A 23,677-nucleotide genomic window follows, 5' to 3' on the forward strand; every position below is an offset into this window, starting at 1 on the left:
ATTCATTGTCCTTCTATGCCTTCTAAAGAGTTAATATCTGGATCATACAGGCTAAAACAAATAAAAGTCTTTGTTTAAAAATATATAATTTAAAACTCTAGTGATTGTTTTTGGTCAGTTCCTTGCAATCTGCAAGGTAATTTTTTTCAATTTATTTGGAATTAGTCAAATGCACTGTTGAAAAGGCAGAGTGAATTGATGCTAAATAGTTTTTGGAAGATGTAATTGTCTGATGATTTGTAAATAGCCAAGCTTATCAAAAAAGTAATTTAAATGTTATGCTGACAATTTTGCTCAGTTTGGTGTTCTCTATAAGCTGGGGAATCCAATTTTTTTGCCCCCATTAGCATGAGAATTATCTTTGCTTGACTAAATTATTTGAAGACCTAAGGCTGCCCAGTGTTTAGGAATCTGAACTTTTAATGACTTATCACCTAGAATAAGCATCAGTAAAAGATGATAATGTCCAAGTGTGTTTAATAAGCAAATTTGGGGCATTGTTTAACTGATTGGAATGTTTTCCAAATATACACTGTGACTGTCAATCTTGGGAGACAACAGGGTTTGGTGAAGTCTGTATGTCTTTCCCTACATCTTCATACATTTGTTAGTGCCCTTTAATGCCATCACTCCACACTGCAACTTGAGTCCAAGATGTTTGCTGTTGAATCCTCTAATTCGTTGTTCAATGAACATAAAGCAATACAAAGGCGTTCTATTCACAAGGGGAAAGATTTGCTTATAAAAGTTTGTTTCCAACTCTGCAATGCAACTCCAGGAGCCATTTTGTCCCTAAATTTGTGGCCGAGAAGCATAAAAACCAGTCTTTCATGGCCGTATTTCTAGTCAGTCAGCAAGCTGAGATTCAGAACCTTCCGGCTGACTTCAGATGTTAACTATGGTGACACCAAGTTATATAGAGATGATGAAAAATCAAACATATAATGAGATGTACTTATTCTGGACTAATACATCTTCAGATGAACCACACAGAAATGAAACATAAAATATTTTTATTCTTTTACAAATTACCAAAAAGATGGAAATGACTGCTTGGTTGTCCCAGGAAAGCCTTCTCAGAAGCATATTGTACTCAGTACTCATTAAAGGCAAAATGGTGTTATATAGACCGTTCCACTGTGGTTAAAACCTCCCATCTTGGAGGAAAACTTGTTAAGAAAGAAGATATTAAATTGAAGGTCAAACAATAGGGACAAATGGAGTATGCCATCCTACTTGGAAGTATTTTAATTCAGGAAGCAAAGAAACAATAGCTTTGGGAAGTCATTGAAACTGGCAAGATTCACTAGAACTCTTATTCGGAAACAAATATAAACCGTAAGGACTTCGGAGAGGCCTTCCTGGACAAGTTAAGTTGCATGGAAGGAGCAGAGAACAGCCCAGCTTTCTGGAAGAGTCTCAGCCAACTTAGATACCTGGAAAGGGACAGTGTCCAACCTGTTGCGTTGCCAGCAGACCAAGAGGTAAACTTCAGGTTTACAGTTTTTGTAATGTGTTACCCATGGATGGTCTTTGTTGATGTTACTGTCTTTGAGCCATTTCTGCTTCTGTAAGTAACCCCTCATATATAGTCCCATACCCTCAACTAACTCATTGGTTTACAAAGTTGAAAAAGTTGCTTTCCAGTGTTCTCCCTGGTTTGGTCTGTTACTGGTTTCCTGTTTGGGGTGAGTAGAGCTTCCTTCATGCATCTTCAGGAATGGCTTCATACAACAGATCGTGATTTTCTAACCTGTCAACTTATCTTCAAGTGATAGGCCAGCACTCCCATATTTCTGTAAGCATTCAAATCTTAATTTGTCATGATTTCATATCCCAGCGTGTTCATGGATCTTGTAGCTTGCCCCAGATTATAGACTCTAGTCTGGGACTTCTTGCAGAGAGTGGACCAAGATAGAACATTAGAGTGGGTTTCAGAGAAGCCTCAGAGGAGGAGTGCTCACAAAGCAGGAAGGTCACCAAGAACGATGTCTGGCTGATATGTGTTACACCTGTCGCAATTAGCTCTGCTCCTGAAATCTCTAAATATTTAAATCAGATTTAGTTTGCATCTCTTCAAAGCAAAGGAATGCACAGCAGAGAAAACGGGCAGCAGGAGCTGGAGATGTAACGGTCTCACGGTTCTGCTGTTTCCTTCTACTGCGCTGAATCAAATGAATCTTTTCAAACAGGTGAATTTTCTCACAGAAATAGCTGGCCCAAACAGCCTCAGCTCACTGAATAGAAAGCACAATGGTGATCTAAACCTATTACTTTCAATGGAGTCTGTGACATTTTCTGCCAGCATATTGATTGGCAAGAAAGAGGGAGCCAGAGAGAGAACTTTTCCCTCCGTTCATTGTGATTCTAGTCACAGTGCGAGAAAAAGCACCTAGAATCAACAGGCCAAGAGCTTTTATAGCAGCAATAATGAGTGATTTTACCAAACAGAGTTATACATTTTTCATTAAAATAATATTCCCTCCCTCAACTACATAACCAGAAAACATTAGTTAATGGTTTTCACTGACTATACCTATTTTTGGTGAAAGATTAAGATAATTATTTACAGAGAATTATTTATACCACCTTTCTAAAAATGTTATTTCTTCCAAGAATATTTGCCTTGAATAACCAATAATTTAAGTTTAAAAAAATCTGCTCAAATTTATTATTACCAGGATGACTTCTATACCTCCTGGTTAGAAAATGCTGCTTTGGTTTTAGTGTGTCTGTTTAGTATTTTTGGGTTTTCCTGCATTTAGTAACCTAATTTCTGGAGAGATATAAAATCCAATTGTCTCCAGCTCATCAGGAGGTGTGCCTTGTGCAGGGCTGTAGAGGTTGGCCTCAGACCTTCCCATGACATACAGCAAAAAGACCTTGCTTTCACTGACTCAAGAAAATTGCTCACTCATACAAACTCAGGAACATTCATAACAAATATTAACTGTTTTCAATGAAATAGTAGTCTAGTATAGAATATGAATATATAAATACATTTATTTCATCAAGTATTTCAAAAGTAGATGCAAGATTGCACACAAGTTCCTAGTAAGATAGCTTTTGAACTACTTCTACTATAAATGTTATTAACTAATATTGAGCTCATTTATTTGGTTTTCATCATAATTTTGCCCATTTCACAATTTGCCTCTAATATTATATGCATTTTTAAACCTATTGCTTTTCATGTTGTTCACATTATATAACCTTTCCTATTATGTACAAACAATCAACTTCTACAGCTGTTCCTGAATATTTTTAGAAGTTAATTTAATGTCTGATCACATTGAATAACATATCACCCTACAAGTCTCAATCATACCCAGCACTGATATGAATTACTTGGTAGATGAATAAGGCTACATCAATGGCTATAGGATTGACTCCATAACATATGGATCTCACTAAGTAGTCAGTATTATTAGCTCTATTTTCTTTCCAATACCTGCACAATCAAATTTATTTCTAAGTGCATCTAACATAAAAGTTTGTACAAACTACGAAATTAGTAATTTAACTGAAGTATATTCTGATTAAGAAATTCTTGTAGAATTCTGGACTTTATTTTCTACTGCAGAAGTAAGGTCTAGGGGTAGAGAGAGAACACGAATTGAAAGACTTTCCTTTGTATTTTGATCTACTTTTAAGAGTACACTATCATTCAAGACAGATATCTCAGCAAGAATGAAACTGGGTACAAGTCAGATAATAGCCACCAACTTATCCCATGACATTATTAAGGATCCTATGAAGGGGACTTTTAGACATTTGTAAAATACACAAGCATTAGTCTGATTGCTGGACAAAGCTAGCTATCAAGATGTACAACTTAAACCTCTCCAACCAGCCTTCCAAGGAAACTATGGATTCAAATCCATAACCAGTCATCAGAGAGACAGATCTCAGTACCAAATTTAAAAAAAGCAAAAAAGTAAATCTTAAGTTGGACCACATCTAGAAATCAAAACAGATGCTAAGAAAAATAATCAAAATTTAATCACAAAAGTACCCAACTGTTTTGAAGTCTAGCCAATTTCAGAGAAAGTCAGTGATGCTGGACACAGATCTGCAGTATTTCCTGCTTTCCCTGTTGGAATTTGCTTTTGATTTGGTCTAATCATTTTATTATATTCCCCAGTTCTTTAATTTTGGACATAGGTTTGCCATCATAACTTATAAATTTGAAACAAGTTTCAGATTTTGTAGACTCTCACAGTTAAGAGATTTGGTCACCTAACATGTTGAAACTTTCAAAGACTAAATGCACTATGTTACTACATTTAAGTTTAGACTAAGTACACCACATTATGACATAGTTGTGAGCCTCGCCAAATAAGGAGTGAGTGGTAGGTTGTGGCTTAAAAGTGATGTATGTGGGTGTCAAGTTCATTAGAGACAGAGTTGTGATGGTTAGTGTTGTCTACTTGTCAGAATCTAGAATCATCTTAATGACAGGGCTGAGCACATGCCTGTTAAGGACTGTTTTGATGACATTAAGTGTAAAGACATGCTTTTTTTTAAAAAAAAACATGGACTACAAAATGTATTAAATATGCCTTATCTCTGTTTTATAATTGTAGATCATAGTGGTATATTATTTGTGTTTTAATAAATAAAGCTTGTCTGAAGATCAGAGAGCAAAGGAGCCATACTAGTCAGCCTAACATGCCAGGCAGTGATGGCACATACTTTTAACACTGGGACTTGGGAGACAGAGGCAGAGCGATCTCTGAGTTCAAGGACCTCATGACTACACAAGATTAAGTCTGTCTAAAAGAGAAACAGAGCTCACACAAAGGGGATGCCAGTATTTGGAATCACACATCCTTAATCCCAGCATTATGGAGGTGGAGATATGAGTGATATGGTTGGTCAGAGAGAGGTACGTAAAGGGAAAGAGACAAGAACTCAGTATGATGTGGAATTTGAGGATTCATGGAGACAGGATCACACCCATTTAGTAAGGTCCAGTGGCTGGCTGCTTTACTTTTCTGATCTTTGGACTGAACCCCAGTATCTGTCTCATGGTTTTTATTATTTGTGGTATAGTGGATATGCTGTTTTCATATGCTATTATGAAAACCAATACCTTTAATTGTGAATGAAAACAAACTCATTGTCCATTATGTTAATTTTAATAGAGTATTTTATAACATCAGAAAAAGAAACTAATATAACTTCAAAATCCTAAAAATAACAAAAACCACTTTTTCTGTAGTTCACAGAGTTTCTGAAGTGCTTCTGTAATGGATTTCCCTGTACATATTTATAGAAAAATCTTGCCCAATTATACAGGGCATGCCTTGTGAATAAGATGAAGTAGCCATGTCTCTATTAGTTATACAGAGAGCCTGGTGAATCTCTATAATTTGTCTCTAATTCAAAGTACTTGGAAATAATAAGAAGGAGGAGTTCTCAGACGTTCAGACATTCTTGAGAAGCAAATGTGGTCAATAGGTGGTCAGTTTGCAATCTTTCACTGAAATATGATAGTTAACAATATTATGAGAATAAGGCCTTAGGCCAGGCCAATTTGTGGGTTACATGGGACCCATATCTTTAAAAAAAATCTAAGAAATTCTGTATGATTTGTCCATGTGCTACTGACTGGTGGACATCAGAACTGCTGTTCTCTTATGTGTTGAGTTAGTTCAGGTTTCTTCAGGCCAGACTGGCTTCATTTATATTCCTATACATTGGAATTTTACTTTCAGGAACTGAAGCATGCCTAATACATTGCCAGGGTGAGCCATTTTAAATAAAATGGTCAGAATCACTCTTTCCACTAACCAGGCATGCAGAATACATCACCAACTCAGGAAGTCCACTTGCAGAATTGTAGTCAAGCTCAGGAATCGTTAATTTACTTCCCAGTATATTACTCTTTGCAGGAAGAAAGTAGTTCTACATTTCAAAGTCAAATCAGAGTTATTAGCTCAGTACTTAGTAGACTAATTTATGGGTTTTACCCCCAGCTGTATATATCCTTTATGTTAACCATTAGAAATCCAAAGGACTCATAGAACAAGGTTTTTGCACCATTTGGTATGTATAAGTATACTGTGTACTTCCATTCCAGTTATGATAAAATGAGTATGTTCTTCTTTGTGTCTCCCCGCAATACTGGGGAAAACTTGTTGAAAAACTAAGAAGAAGACTACAGACCTGGTAGAAATTTTGTGAAGTTCTCTCTCTTTCCTTGCACACCCACCACACTGGGTGCTTAAAGTCCGTTTCCACAACGTTGATAAAGTTTATGACACTCAAACTTTATTGCAGTACGAAAAGCTTGGAGAAACCCTTTCCTTTAAAGGAACTGTGTTATATTAGACCATCTTGAAATTCTTTTTTCAAACTATCCTTGTGAATTGTACCAGAGAAGCTACACACACAGGTAGAAACCCCATCGCATGTCTGTCTTGTCATAAATATAGCAAACTACTACTCTGAACTTCCCCAACTTAGTCTTTAGTGCAACACCTCTGCTTCTTTTGCCTAGATATAGCAGGGTGAACTTCTGAGAAACCTTTGCCAGTGTAGATACTCAGTCTTGGAAGTGTAGTTGTTAAAGACAAGCATAATATTCTGATTTGTCATGAGCAATACAGAAATGAGTAAAGAATAAATTAAGTGACCATTTTTATCAACCGAAGTGGTTGATACCTTGTTTTATACAGAATCATTTACCAGTGGTTTGCTCTACAACATAATCAATGGCATTTAGTGAAATAAGATAGAGTCAGAGTGGTTTAAAGTACTTGTTGTTCTCCCAAAGACCTGAATTTTGCTCTTGGCAGCCATGTTGGGTGGTTTACAACACTCTAACTCCAGGTTCAGGATATCTAATTTCCCCTACTGGCCTCTACAGATAACTGCATCCACATGCATATATTCACCCCAAAATACAAAAATAATTGAAGATAAATGAAATCAATCTGTTTACTAAATGAAACAGATCAAATATAGACAAGTTTTCCTTTTTGAAGTTAGAGGCATGGATTTGATTACTAGCAAATACAGCATTGGAAAGTGGCACCAACATATGACTATATACTGAGATCATTCCCAAACTGTTTCTCTTCTGCTTTATAAAATCTATGAAATTTAACATCTTCATCATAATTGTAGTGTCAGATACAGGACCATGTGGAAAGAAGTAGCTTAATTCTCAGTGAACTTTTAAAACCTTTATTCTGTCAAATCTGCCCACAATTGGCACTGAGATTAAACTACAGCTCACAAGGCCGGCCTTTATGATTAGAAATCATGGACTCCTTATGAAGATTTGGAGCTACAAGATTGGTGATGTAGCTCTGTGAAGAAGCTCATCACCAGGTATAAATCTTCAAAACCATAATAAATAAATAAATAAATAAATTGCAAACTATATCAGAGGAGCAGCGTGCATAGTGAACTCCCCAAGCGTTTTGCAATGTTCTCCCTTTCTGGTAACCCTAAGCTCCTGCTATTGTTTTCTTTGTAAAAATCAATTTGATTCCTAGAATTCCCTGTGTCCTTTTCCCTTTTCCTAACCTCTTCATAGATAACCAATATTAATTTATAGCATCTCCTGAAAATCTGCTCTGTTCTCTGAAAGCTAATTTTTAATGACAAATTGGTTTAGGTTAATCAGTAGCAAATATAAATGATCCTACACTTTCTGGAAACAATTTTGCTTTTCTTTTAATTTGCAAACAAATTTTATCTGTGCATATTTTCAAATAGTTATTTTAATTGAAAAGAATGAGGCAATGTATATTATGAGGAGGATTTTTTAATGCTGTTCTTGTCTTTTAATGTTAAATTAAGCCACCCAAGCATTGTTATAAAGGCCTTTAAGTTTGTCTAATATGCTTTTATTGTAAACATCATTTTATTCTTTATCATGCCATTGTAGAAAATAGCTTCTATTATTTTATATCAATTCTAGGTTGCATGACTTTAAAGTTTATAGGAGGGTCACATTACTAGATTTGAGCATATTAAAAGAGCAAGATATATACATAAGATGACAGATTATATTCATGGCCAATGCCCTTACTACCTTTTTATTCAAAAGCAGTACTTTTTACATAGGATACTTTATCTTGCTTTGAACAACACATCACAAGGCGAGCTACAGGAGATACTGCAGAATGTGGAGACAAAGGACGCAAGAGCAGCTGTGCCAGAATGTCTCTATATAAAGGATTTAAAATATCTTCTAATGGCACTAATGGGTAAAGCATCCTGCATGAAAAATTATTGATACTATAAGCAGAAGACTAAAATTCCTGGGAAAGAATACCTAAAACTTCTAAGTAGAGGAAAGAAAGCCTGTAGCAGAAATGTGTTTGATTTGATAGGGTTGTAAGAAAGGCAGAGACACTGCTGAAGGAAGAGTCACTATGCTTGAGGATATAAAATAGAAAGCTCTCAAACTGGACAATAGATTGACTGAACCTATACGTCTTAAAGCCATGGAGTTTTAAGTGATTGCTCTAACATTCAAGTGAGTATTATATATTTGCAACTGATCTTTCAGAATAAAAGTAGTTTGTGTGCAATTTGGAAATACCTTTCCCAGCATAAGTTCATGTAGAGCTGTCACATGTTGACACATTAACAGTGTTGTGAACCCCACACATTATTTTTTATACTGTTTTCAAAAATATGAAGGTGATTTCCAGTAGTTTAAGAAAAAAGTAGTGAAGAATTTTAATTCTAAAGACAGTTCTTATCACTCTCTCAGATTGTCGTGGTTCCTTTTGGTCTTGACTTTATATCTTTGTGGTATTTCTGCTATACCTCTATTTTTCTGTGCCTTATATAAGTTGTACATGCTGACAGATATTGAATTGCATGAAAAGACTCCTAACTTAATTTTTCTTTAGAAGGGTATTTTTCTTTCTTCACAGAAGATATTATTGTATAAATGTATGATTGCTTTTCTTCATTGCCATTATCTCTTCATCAATTTATCTCATCTTGTCATAGAAGTGACTAATGATGGTTGATGATCATTCCTATTCTCTATGGATTGTCATGTTTGGGGACTTGCTCCAAATTTTTCTATTTTTGTTTAGATTTTCCAGGATTGAACCTAGTACTCATAAGTTTTGAATTCCTCTGTATGTTTTATGCATGGCAATTATTCAGTTTTCTTAGAAAAAAAAGATATCTCTGCTTCCTAAATTTAATTAATTTTAGGATATTTATTTATTTATTTGGCATCAAATACTTTTACCAGGCTTTACTGGGCTCTTCTCTTACTGTTATGTAAGCCCAAATCTCAAAAACTACCTTCAGTGACACACTTCCCTGAATAAGGCCACACCTCTTAATCCTTCCCAAACAGTTCTGCCAGCTGATGCAAGCCTTCAGACACATGAGCCCTTAGGGGACATTCTTATTCAAGCTACCACATTATACATGCAGCTATAAATGGAGCATCTTTATCAAACCTCCACCCTCAAAGCTCATGAATGGGTGCCAAAGAAGATGCTGAAATATTATAGAAGCCAGGCATGATGACTGATTCCAAAGAAAAATGGTGTTTAACAGAACTGACACACATAAAAAATCACAGAGACTATGGCTGTATGTATGGGATCTGCACAGATTCAAGCAGAAAAATAATCCCAGAACTGGTAAGGAGGTATAAATTCTAGTCCCCAGTCTAGGTTCTATTTGCAATGTATACCTGCTTGGACCAGGAACATCAGTTTTCTTCAATGGATTGCCACTGGCTATTATTTTTTTTAAAAGATTTACTTAGCTTATGTGTTTAATTGTTGTGATTGCGTTTTTAAAGTTTGCAACTTATGTGCTTGATGTCTTCAGAGATCAGAAGAAGGCATTGTATCCTGGAACTGGTGTGAATGACAGGATTCCCACCATGTAGGGTCTGGGAATCAAACCTTAGACATCTGTAAGATCAGAGGTCTACTTCTCTTTGGTTCCCTCTCCATCTATATCAAGCAAATCTGGGGTGTATCTAAAATATAGTCCTTGGTGCTCCTGATGACCTGGCTTCTGGTACAGTTTGAAACAAATTTCCTTGACCCTCCATAGTGAATTAGTTCCTCCTTTTCCTCAAGACAAATATTTTGGCTCTTTATAATCTGAACACAATCTACCCACTTATTATCATACTTTGCTCAGTAACCCGTACGTTTCTAAATGGGCAGGATTTCGAGTGCCCCACAAGAGAGGGGCTTGGTTGGTCTGAAACATTAGATAATTTGTAAATGACTGAAATATTTCTCTTCTCTATTGCTATTGGTAAGATACCATCACTGGATACTAAATAGAGTGAAGGGCACAGGGCCTCCAGAAGCCCATGCAGGAAAGAGGACTCAGAGAGAACTCTCAATGTTCCACCTGGTTTAGGCATCATAGAATACCGGATAGTGTGTTTCCTGTAAGCCTAAATGAGGGGCATTTTTTTTTTAAGAACATTCAGCAAACCTTGGGCCCTGTAGACTCTCTTAGCATGCTTCTAGAAAACAGTGTGTCGAGGAAGAGGACTTTGGGGAAGTCTAAATGATGTAATGGAAACTATTTACAGCATTCTGTTCTCTGATGGCTTCAGGAATGTGCACAGTTCAGGTTGCTGGCACCTGGTAGGAAGTACCCAGGCAGGTACTTGCCATTGAAATATTGCTGGAGAGACAGTCTTGCAGGTGGGTATGCCCTGGTATGTTCTTTAGGGTTGAAACCAATCAACTCCAAGCCAAATCTAAGAAGGAATCCTACGAATCACAAACTGCAGGAAACCTGGCTGCTTCAGTGAGATCTAATTTGTTTTGAATACGAAAAAAAAGATGAAGGCAAAAGAGAAGTTGGAGCCATGGGGATTAGCAGAGGCAGAGCTGACTGCATGCAGCATGCTTGCTGTAATAAACAACAGTGTTATTAGTGAATACAAAGCCTGCAATAAGCGATGCCTGTGATGTTCCATTCACCCTAATAGTCGGGGAAGATAATTGGGACAAATAAAGTGCTGAAACAGTCCCTAACCACCTTTGCCAGCCTCTCTCCGAATGAGCCAATCATCTGATGTGCGGAATAGCACAGCGGTTGTCTGAGAGAATAGTGTCTGCGTCTCTGTAAAAGACGATGCTCCCTCTACTAATGGAAAACTGCAGAAGCTGGGGAGAGCTGTGGATTGCCACAGCTCCATCTCTCTGTCTCTCTGTCTTTTGGTCTCTGTCTGTCTTTTAAGATTGGGAGAGGGTCAGAGTTCATGTCCTAACGTCTCAACACTTCCAGGCATGGTGAGTTAAATCTAAACTCCAATACAATTGTTCTGCGAGACAATCTTGCTCTTCCCACTTCCCTTCCACATGGCTGTTCCTCCTGCATATGGTCTTAAATAGATAAACAGATATGCATTTAATGTTCTTCATCAATGCATCTACATTAGCTTCTTGTCATTGTTATGAAAAATACCTTACAGAAGAAACATAAGAAGAAAGGGTTGGCTCACAGTTTTGGGTGCAGTGCATTCTGAGGGGTAGTCATGGTGGCTAGAACTTGAAGAAGGTGGATGGTCATGTTGTACAAGCATCTGAAAGCAGAGAAAGATGAATCCTGCTGTTCAGTTTCCTGTCTATCCTGAGTCTAAGGCATGAGGTAATGGCATTCATAGCTAGTGTGGTCATTTCACCTCAATTAAGCTAATGCAAAAACTCTCACAAACAGGCCCAGGGCCTTTTCTTTTTGGTACTTTCAGACCCATCAAGTTGATAAACACACTAACCATTATGGTATCATTGTTGGTGATATCAGCTCTTACGTTGGTTTATGCAGTAGTTGGAATTTGTCACAGATGACAATGAAGTTCTTTACATGGAACTGAAGACACTATATTACCATTCAAAACTTCTTTAATACCAATTTCTTCAATGTCTTTTCAGACAACGTGTTGGCTGACAATTGTAATTACTGGGTACAGTGAGGAAAAGTGCTGACATGAAGCTGAAGTTATTTAGGGTCCTGGGCCAAGATAAAGTAATTGCAATGGGGCTGTAGATAGATTTCAGTTGTTCATCTATCCATTCAACAATTGAACAAGTACAACTAACCACATTTAACAGAGCATGCACTGCGCATTCTTGCTTTCAGATTTATGTTGAGATGAGTCATGCATTTATTTCAGCAGTGATCATATTTTAGTATCCTCATTTCGGATGAGAAAATATTTATATTTTTAATTTTCAGTTATTATTTTTCATTTAGAGCTCATCGTTTCCAGTAATGTAGCCTTTGATCATTAATTATGTCAGGATGTGGATGAAAATAGATGAGATTAAAAACTTACTTGATTTTCTCAGGTATCTATTTTCTTGGTACCTGGGAACAAAAATGAGAAGCAAGAGAAAAAAAGAAGAAACAAAAGGAAAGAAGGAAGGAGTGGAAGAAAGAAAGGAAACAAGGAAGAGAGAAAGGACAGGGAGGGAAGGAAAGAGGGAGAAAGGAAGGGAAAAAGAGAGGGAAGAAGAAAAAGAAAGAAGGAGAGAAAAGGGCAGGTAGTGACTGAAGTTATAGGGAGGAAAGGAGAATAAAAATGGCATTTGTGATCTGTCTAAAACTGTGATATAGCAGGAATTAGACTTAGTCCCCTGTTGTTGGCATGCATTTTTTAAAAATGGTTATAGCTTCGTGAGTGTTAGAAAGGAATGGACATCCTTTATATAATTCTTGGCAGATCCCGCTCCATCATACCCATACCTGGTTTTAACCTAAGGAGTCAAAGCTTAGAACATGAAACTGGTTGCCACAGTTATAAATGTGAGATGAACTAGTTGTACCATTATCATCACCCCAGCCCTCTTCACCTCTGAGGATATTAGAGAGGCAATAAAGTGAGTTGGTCATCCATAACAAATGAGTTCATCAATCATGCTTACACAATGAACCTTCCTTTAAAACTTTGAATAAGGCTGGAGATATAACTCTGCTTTTTTAGTGTGTCCAGGACTCAGATTCAGTTTCACCAATACCCAGTCTAAAGCTTCACTGAACTTGGTGATCCTAGCAGGCAGCAGGCTGAGTCAGGGTGACTGTAGTTTGTCTAAGAGCAACCCATACAGTTCAATGAGTTCCTGGCCAGACAGAACTATATGTAAAAAAAAGAATAAAGAAGAAAAAGAAAGAAGGTAAGGAAGGAGGAAGTGAGGAAAGAAAGAGAAAAGAAGGAGACAGAAAGAAAGAAAGAAAGAAAGAAAGAAAGAAAGAAAGAAAGAAAGAGGAAGAAATTGCAAAGAACGGAAGGAAGGATAAATCAAGACCTAGATAAAATTGATGAGAACAGTTTTGAGCTGGTGAGAATATTTGTATGTGGGGGATGTCTTATACCCAGTGGAGATTGAAGAACCCCACAGAAGATGGAGAGGAAAGACTGTAGGAGTCAGAGGGTATGGGGGAACATGGTTCACCAAAGCAACTAAGGAGGACTCACCTGCATTTACAGAGATTGAAGTAGTCTTTTTTTTTTTTTTTTGCCTTCTCTTGAGATTATTTCTTTCTTTTTGTTTTGCCTTGTCCAGCCTGAACATTAGGGGCTCTTGCCTTTCCTCTTTGTATCTTGTTTTGTCCTGTTCATCTAGCCTCTCTTAGAGGCCTGAGGGTTTCTGAAGAGGAAACAGAGGGCAGATGGATCTTGGGGAGAGAAGTGGGAGAATCAAGGGGGAGTGGAGGGAGCGAAGCTATGGTGGGGATGGATTGTATAAGAAAAGGCTTTACTTTTATTTAAAAACAATAATGAAAGCTGGCAGAGAACAAGACATCTACAAATGGAAGGAAAATATCCCAACAAGTTAGGAGCTGTCCATACCAGGAAAGCAAGCAGTCAGGCCCAGGACGATGTGGACTCTCTGATTATTGTAGTTGGTTCAGATGTTTGTTTCCTAGACTAACTGTGAAGTACCAAACATATCAACCCTCAGGTGTAATCATGAGCACCTGACTGCTACTTCTGCTAAGACATCTTGGGAAAAAAAAGGATGATTTAACTTAAGATAATGGTTAACTGTGAGGGTCAATTTATTTAAATTATAATGCAAATAGGTGAACTGGCAAGACGTAAGGGTGACAGTAAAAGAAGACTTTGTCTATGCGTGTACAATATGATAAAATATTGTGTTATTTTATTACATGAATTTTAATATGTGTATTTAAACTTTTTTCTTAAAATTCATCAATTTTCACCAGGGCCATATATCCTGCAGGGAACATTCGGGGTGTTTTATTTTGTCTTTGAGTACCGAGTGTTCAGAAAAATTAACTTTAATAATTCTTTTTATAATTCTATTCATAATGAATGCACTTGATGTTTACATATGACTGGTTTATATATGTTACATATTCAAATTTTAAAACATAATCTTAGAGGAAAAAAAACAAGCAAAAGGGCAGTGTATGGCTTGCCTTCTAGAGAAAAGCATTCTGGCTCCGCACACCAGATTCCTCCAAATATAACTGCACTCACATTGAGGTTAAAGTTTCACCTGTGCCGATAGAAGTGGTTTGGACACATGGATAGCAGCATATGCCTTCATAAAAAGGCATAGTGTGGGAAACGGGACTTGCCCACTGAAACCAGATAGCTGTTCCTGTGCCTTCACTGTGGTCCTTGGCACATGGAGGGAGGTACAGTTTGCTCACCTCAAAGTCCCTTCATCAATGAAAGCATGACTTTTCTCCTATATATTCAAAGCTCTGAGGATTCTGCTAAGCACCTCAAAGCACTGGCTAGACTTTACTGTGGCAAGATGATAATGCCATCCCCTCTCTGGCATCAAGAATACACAAATTTGTGTTAAGTTTTATAGGAAGGTCTTCCTTTAAATTGAAAACTCATACTCTGAGTTATTGTAAAAAAATGGACCAAATATAAAGGTATATGATATCTGTTTTGTTTTACTTAACACAATCCTAGTAGGACAGACACTGCATAAAATTTAGCTGTGTCAGCTCATTGCTCTCCACCCTCTGATCTGATCTGGCTCAGTTCACCTGCAGCCAACCCGTACTTTTTTCACTTAATTTCCAGGTTGGTGTTCAAACCAATTGTAAATTGATTGTGAGTAGAAGGTGTTTCAATCTGACAGCTGTCCAGTGTCTTGTTTTTCCAGAGAGAAAATAAGACCATGTCGAATTTTGTCCTTTCTCTGATGGACCACTGGATGAACAGTGAGGAAAACAGGAAGTACCAAGCGTTGATGGAACAATCACGATTATACCTACTTTTTGGTTGGCACTGTGCTCAGCCATGAGGAAATGAGTCAGCCTTCCTCTGGTCCCCAGAAACAAGTGGGGTGCATTGTTCTCTCAGAAGACTGGAAATCCAGCTCTCTCAGAGTCTTATCTGTATGAGCACTGGTCTCTGTGATTATCATTGCCAGCATTTTTCTCTAACAGCAAAATTCATCTTAAACTAGAAAATTAGTCTCAAAACATTTTACAGATAGGAACTTAGTCCCCAAGTCCATGAATTTTTCTAAGATGCAAATGTACTATTTCATTTCATTTTCAAGGCTGACCTTTCTCTCTTGTGCTTCATCTTAGCATCATGGGTTGGTAAATGCATTCCATTTTCTATCAATGTTGTATTATTATTGCCATATTTCCATAGCAGAAACTATGAAGGAGGGAAAAGAGCGAAAAATAAAATTGAAGAAAGAAAAAAAAATGCAGAATATCAGTCAGGCTTGACAAGTTTCCCCTAAGAATAGATTACCTAGTCTAATGTTGTGGAAAAATGACTGCTATACATCAGGAGAAGAGGTCAGGAAATTAAACTTTATGTGTCCTGTCTGGGGGGAAAAAAGGAGTTTGGCTGAAAAATAGAATCTTTCATGTCTTGGTGAAATTTTTGAATGTGTCACTTTTGTTTTGAAAAAACTGAAAACAAGAAAAAATAAAAATAAATTAAGTAACTTCACTATAGAAGTGACAAGAAGTCACGTGGAGGGGTGTGCAAGGTCACAGTGGGTTACACAGGGGCCAGGGAACATGGCAGAAAGATCATGGACAGTCTTTGGCTTCTGTGAACAAGTTCTCTATAATCGGCTGTGGTGAACCTCAAGAAGGTAACACCTTAGAGGAACTGGCCAAAGAACTGAAGAAATGTTGTGAGACATAACTGAAGTGTTAAGTTTTTCAAAATATTCTCCATGCAAGGAGAACACCGATTCTCTCTTCTGAGTGATTAGACTCACCTGTCTGCCCCTCCCTTTTCTCTGAGTGGCTTCCTTCTTCACAGCATTGTCATTTCTTTCTCTGCTTGCATTTTACTCTGCCAATAATTCTCAACTGGCAAAGATAATTAGTCTGCTCATAGCCTCCATCTAAATTTACCATTATCTACTCAGCTAGGAAGTCTTATCTCATTCGTAATCCCATAGCACCATAAGGTCCTTCATTCTTCTCCTATGAATAATATTCCTACAACAAATGTATGCCAAAGTCTTAATAATGGGAAAGACTTACAACTTTTCATATTTTCAATTCTACTTCCGTTTCCATTTGGTAATTTCCCTACTTTGCCTTTTGGCTTGGTAAATGAAAGGTGAAGTCTGACATGCACTTCATTCCTGACAGTCTCATTTATCAGGTTCTGCTCTGAGCTTCGAAATCTATTTGTTCCAGAAGGGCAATAACTCCTTAATAGTAAGCACCTGGCTTGTTTCCTTATAATCCTTGCTTCTCATCATAGCTAGCTATTGTGCCCAGGAATGTTTTCTCTCTTCCGTAGCCCTGAAGTCTTCTGTAAAATTTCCCCGTGATCCTTTTCTTCTTTTCTTTCTCTTGTCCTTCAAACTCGTTCATTTTTCCTTTTCAAAGGTGAACTGAACCAGGGACTAATTGAAATTTCAGAATTGAAAATTGAAATTAGTGAGTTACCAGGCATTAGTTACAAAATGGAAAAGGCAGACATGTTGAATCAGGAGCAGTGCTACTCTCTTACACTGCTATGGAGAATAGAACACGTGATGGCAACATTGGAGAACAGTGACTACTGTTTAAATTTCCCATGTGCAAGGAAAACATGACTTTCCCCCTCCACTCACATGAATTTATCCAAAGAAAGTAAAGTTGGTCTCTATTCAAAGTTTTAGAATACAAAGTTCAATGTATTTTATTTCAAAACCCTAAAATATAGGAGCAACTCTAAGGTCATACAAAGGCTGCATGATTATCAAAATGAAGATACTACTTAAGAAGAGAAATAAATTATTGGCATACTCATAGACATGACACATCTCAGAATAGTTATATTAATAAAAAAGATGTAAAAACCAAGTGATTAAAGGGACTCACCGTCCTTTCAAAACAACAGAGTCCAGGTTCTAGCATCTAGAATTGCCTGTAAATTGAGCTCCAGGACATGTCAGGCATCAGCAGGTACTTGTAATCCCATACTCATATTCATATATCTATACTTAACTATCCATATGCATTTTATAGATGTATATATGTATATATACACACATATATATATATATACAAATCCATAGTCATATGTGTTTATAAATGTGATTTTAATTTTCAAAGGAATAAGGGAAAGGCAGGGATGAAGTTGGGTATGTCATAGGAATTTCAAGAGTAAGATATACCTTTTATTTTGTTTGTACTAATGATTGAATGGTATACACATGATAAAACATGCTAAATATATGAAATTATATATTTGATAATAAATATATTAAAAACAAATGCAACATTGAAATTATTAGTACACTTTTATTTAAGACACTTAAATCATGGATAAAAATTTGTCTCAAAGAATACAAAGACTCTGAGCATTCATGAAGGATTTATTATCACTCCAAATTATGGCAATACCAAAAATATATAAGTGGCAGCCTGGTAGACTATACCAGTATTCCCAGCATTAAGGATACTGTCATGCCAGCATCTAGAATTTGAGGCCCAGCCTGGGCTTCTTTGCCTGTTCATAGTTAATACACTGATTCTAAAAATAGAAAATAAGAAATGAATCTTCATTTCATTTATTTGCTTAAAACCCACTATCATCATCCAGGCACAGTATTGGACTAATAAAATGCAAAATAGTTATTAATAAAATTATAAACCTTGATAAACACTTGTGATTTTTCTTATCCCCCTGTACTTTTAACTTTTAGCCACTTACAAATGTCCTTATCACCCCATTCAACTTTCTTCATAACTCAGAAGAAAATTAAGATGTCAGTGTAGTTTCCTATCTAATGTTAAACAAAATTACCTTATATATTTTAAAGGAAATTTTATAACCTTAACTTTCATTTCTTATCATAGAATCAATGATCTTGGTTACTCAGACATGTGTTGTATTGGGTTAAGAAACGGTTAAGAGAACATACTGCTCTTGCATGATATAGTCCCAGCAGTCACCCATATGGTGGTTTACAGCCACCTGCAATGCCAGACTCAAGGGATTTATTGGATGCTTCCTTCTGACCTCTGTGGACACTACACACATATGGTGCCCATAAACTCATGCAGGTGCAAACATATAAACAATAAAATAAAGAAATATTTTGGTGCTATAAATGCAATTGAAGTGCATTTTGGAATCAGTTTCTATTTTCTAGAAAAATTAAAAATATATAAAATTTGTGAGAAACTTTTATCTTAGATAAATCTTCCTATGGAAATAATAGATATTACTAGATGAGCTCATAGACTTTTTATTTACCTGTATATTCATACCACAATTCAAACATTTATTTAAAACAAACACAGTAAATTTTCTGTTCAAAACTTGAAAATGGCCAGATATTATCATTTTTTAATGTTCAAAAGTTACACAAGTTCCTGTTTCCCTGTTTGAGTGTGTCAACTATGAAATATTTCTCAAGTTCTTTGACATTTCCACAAACGTTCATGTCTTTAAAGACTACGTGGATACAAGAAATTTTGTTTTTGCCCTTAACACCTTTCCAGTTGCATAAGTAAAACTAAATGCAGATTTCTCATTGTGTAAAGATAGAACCAAAAATAAAGTGTGTCTACATTTAATGTCCCTTCCCCAGACTCAAATAGCCATTCGGAGCCAGCCCCTTTCTTAAGATGTCTAGACGTGAGCAGGATCTTGAAGGAGTACTCAGTACACAATGAGTCCCAGGCAGGAGAACGTGTGTAAAAGTGAGACTGAAAGAACTGTGTATAAAGCTGTCATCCGAGAAGCACTGGAGTGTTAGGGCTTGAACATCATCTCATGATCCAGAAAGGCATTTCCTGAAGTGGTTTGTACTATATTGTCCAGAGTGGGAGGCAGTGATGCATTGTTACTCAAGATTTTTTTCTGAAGAAGGATAGAACTTGGAATATGATTTTAATAATATTTTTGCTTAGCATTTCATATGTCTATACAGTGAAGTTGGACTATATACATCAACTTCTAATTCCTTCTAATTTTGCCTAGTGCCTCCCAGCCTCTCCCAAATCCATGTCGTAGTTTTATTCAAACCCATTTGTGAAGAGGTGTGTGGATGCCCATTGTGGCATGGACAACACAGCAATAGTCATAGTACCAAAAGAAAGTGATTTGGATAAGAGTTGATTTTCATGGTGTTACTAACTGTAGCTATTGAACAAATAGACACTAATTTAGATGAAATCTAGAAAACTGCTGAGGATATTATGTGTTCACGTATTAAATATTACATTCTCTGTCACCCTCATAGATAGAATCTTCCCTGATTCCATTGTGCTAATGAAATGGAAGCATAAGCTATGGAAGGAATTTCTATACAACGACTTTGGCGACAGACAGCTGAAGCCATTGTTGGAGAATAGAGCAGAGATGAGAAATGCGACTGGAAGTTCAAATTCTGGAGAAAGGGAGGCTTTTCTGCAAGGAAAACTAAGAAATATTTGGAGAGAAAGAATAGGAAAAAGACAAGTGTGTCAAGAATCTAGAGTGGAGCAGGGTGGTGGTGGCGCACGCCTTTAATCCCAGCACTCGGGAGGCAGAGGCAGGCGGATCTCTGTGAGTTCGAGGCCAGCCTGGTCTACAGAGCTAGTTCCAGGACAGGCTCCAAAACCACAGAGAAACCCTGTCTCGAAAAACCAAAAAAAAAAAAAAAAAAAAAAAGAATCTAGAGTGGAAAAATCTGTAAAGATAAAGAACCTAAGAGAGGAAAATATCAATATGTCTGCTGTCCCAGAGACCTTCCAGGCATGGACTTAAAACGCATTTTCAAAACAATAGTACTACTTAAAAGTGTGAAGATAATTACTTTAATAAGAGAGCTTTGAAGTAAAAAAGAGCAATACAAAATCTTTGTGAAGTATTGCAGCCTTTGTATACATACCTCCTCAATTGAAAACCTGCATGAGTGGCATTCACAGCCATGTCCAATCAGTAAAGATCATTTCTCCTTAAGTCAATTGCAGCCCATGTTCACCTTTGGGTACATCATTTTTAAATAAGAGGAAAGTGAATATGCTCACAAGATGCTCTGAACACAGCTCATATTATTGTGAAGTATTACATTTGAATATGAAGGGGCCTCACAAGCTTGCAGAAAGACTAGTGTCCATCTGGGAGAGAGATTTGAGGGTTATTGGATCACAAGGATACCAATGTACTATTGTTTCCAACAACAATCTCTTGGTAAATTTATAGCTTAGTGAAATTTTAAAAAGACTGTTGAAGTTTGAATAGGGGTGACTGAGTGCATGCTTTTTCATCGTATGGTATCTCTGCTTCTCAGTCCCCTTTTCTCTCTGTCTCTGTTTCTCTATTCGTCCCTTCCCTCTATTATTCTCTCTTCCCTTTCTCATTCCTGACTGTTGTGAGGTATTAACAATTTATCCACCATTTTCTTCTACCAAGATGTTTCTCTGTTACTAGAGGATTGAAAGAAATTCAGGGAATTGGCCTATGACTCAAACATATGAATCTGATGACATTAGGATTCTTCAAGATGGTATAGCCATAGACCAGGTGGCACATACCTTTAATATCAGCACTCAGAACACGGAGACAGACAGATCTCTGAGTGTCAAATTCAGCTTGGTCTACAGAGTGAGTTGCAGGACATCCAGAGACAGAGAAACCCTGTCTCAAAAAAAAAAATAAAATCAATAAATAAACAAATAAAGGATTCTGGATCTTTGAGACAAACTAATCTTTTAAATTGACATTTGTCCAGTATTTTCTCAAAGTAACAAATAGTTATTTAACACAGGTAATGTATCTATCTATCTCTCTATATATAATATGCATATTTGTATGCAGTGTTGTCCATTTGGATATGTATGTGCATATATATGTGGATTATATAGATATATGATTATCTATGTGTTCATGTAGATAGATATATGCAAATAATCATCTATGTGGATATATGTACAGGACCAGCTTAAGCAATTATACCACTTACCAGGGTAAAAGCACGGGGATTCAAAAAATTAGTAAAGAGAATTAAGACGTGAGTAAAAATAATAAGACAGAATCATAGGATAGTACCAGAAGGAAGGTCCAATGAATACTGAAATCACCCATATACGTTTATACCCCAATAAAAGAGGGGGCAGGCAAAGACTGCCTTCACATGATACCAAGGAAGTCTAGAACAGTTACTTGCTTCCATACTTTGAGACATCAAGCCATTAATTCATCAGAAAAGCATTCTGTTATTTAGGCAGTGAACCCATCTTAGACCAAGTATCCTGAAGGCAGTCACTCTGTAGGTCAAATCTCTTAATTCAACAGAAGGAGTAGAAGTATGCTTGACTTTCCTGACCTTTTGGCAGAGTGGAGTGGATTTACCTGTATGGGCCATCTAATTTCCCAAACACCAGGTAGCCACTCCTTAGGTCAGGGTATAGCCGTACTTGTTGTCAACAACTTTGAACAAGCTAAAACTCTCTGACCTTCAGAAAAGGTATAAATAAGTTTAAATTTTAAAATATATGTTCTAAGTGTATATGGGTTTATGTGTGTGATGGAGGAAGGTCATTGATTAATTAATAAAGAAACTGCTTGGCCCTGATAGGTTAGAACATAAGTGGGTGGAGTAAACAGAACAGAATGCTGGGAGGAAGAGGAAGTGAGCTCAGACTCGATAGCTCTCCTCTCTGGGGCAGGCATGATGAAGATGTGACCCAGGATGGACACAGGCTAGAATCTTCCTGGTAAGTGCACCTCGGTGCTACACACATTAATAGAAATGGGCCAGGCAGTGTTTAAATGAATACAGTTTGTGTGTTGTTATTTCGGGGTATAAGCTAGCCAGGCGGCCAGGAGCAGGGCTGTGGGAAGAGGCCCGCAGCTCTTACTACAATGTGTGTGTGTGTGCATCAATGTATTGTGTTAGATTTAGATATATATTCTAATATATGTGTGTGTGTGTGTATATATATATATATATATATATATATATATATATTCATTCTAGTTGGAAGTGTGGATACATATAATATGTTTGTGCATATGTACGTAAATCTATTGTGCATAAGAACTTTTACATGTTTATATATCTATGTACAGATGCATATTTTTATGTGTACATCTGATGTATGTGTATACATGAATACATGAAGATCTATTAATTTATATACACATGTCTATGTGTATATGTGTACATATATGCATGAATGTGTGTATTTGTATATATGAGTATATATGCACACATGTCTACTTGTGTATTTGTAGTATACGTGTGCATTTATGTATGTGTTGAAGAGGGTGTATATATATTTATAAATATGGCATGTAGATATAAATGCATTAATGTCTGTGTGTGTATGTGAATATATAAGCAATTATATATTTATGTAAAAGGATATAGACATGCCAGTATGTACAAGTATATATAAATGTATTTTATATAAATATTTTATAAATAAAAATTAAATAAATTTAACTATATAAATAACTTTAAACTAAATTAAAATTCAATATTAATATAAACATATAAATTCATGTACATATATCATATATGCACAAATGTTTGTACATGTATAGAGATAGATGGATAGATAGATAGATAGATAGATAGATAGAGATAGATAGGTAGATAGATGATAGATAGATAGATATAGATAGATGATAGATAGTTGAATGAATAGGTAGTTGATGATAGATAATAGAGAAATATCTAGGTAGAAAGACAGACAGACAGACAGACAGACAGACAGACAGATAGATTGATCTAAATGTACGTGCACTTCCTTCTGAGATAAGACTTTCACTCTGATCTTTTGATTGATACAGATTTAGATGCTGAGTATAGCCGTGTTTAAAATCACATTAAAATGAATAAGGGATTCTTCTGAATTCAGTGTGGATGTCAAGGATAAAATGAAATGTTGAAGGCCTGTATGAAGATGAAGCAGGTTTCTGAACATTGGCAGTCAACCTGTTCTGAATAAGTAAGACAAAGTAACAAATGTGTATGTTTTAGAGACAAATGTGTTCCCCTTTTGTTTTATTCTGACAGTTTTTTTTTTTTCCTTCTGAAAGCTAAAAATGTAAACAACCAAATAGACAAGAAAGGAAGTCTCAGGAAGAAATTCGCTACTCCCCTGTGGAACTGTGCTGTATTCCAACTGCTTATAAACAAATAGCTCCTGAATGGTAACTTTGACCCTGTCCAATGCTTCTGTTTACTAGAAACTGTGCTGTGTGGGAGGAGGAAGCTAATAATTAATGGGTCTCCAGCCTCTT

The sequence above is a fragment of the Microtus ochrogaster genome, chromosome 18, assembly GCF_000317375.1.
Source record: "Microtus ochrogaster isolate Prairie Vole_2 chromosome 18, MicOch1.0, whole genome shotgun sequence".
Lineage (NCBI taxonomy): Eukaryota > Metazoa > Chordata > Mammalia > Rodentia > Cricetidae > Microtus > Microtus ochrogaster.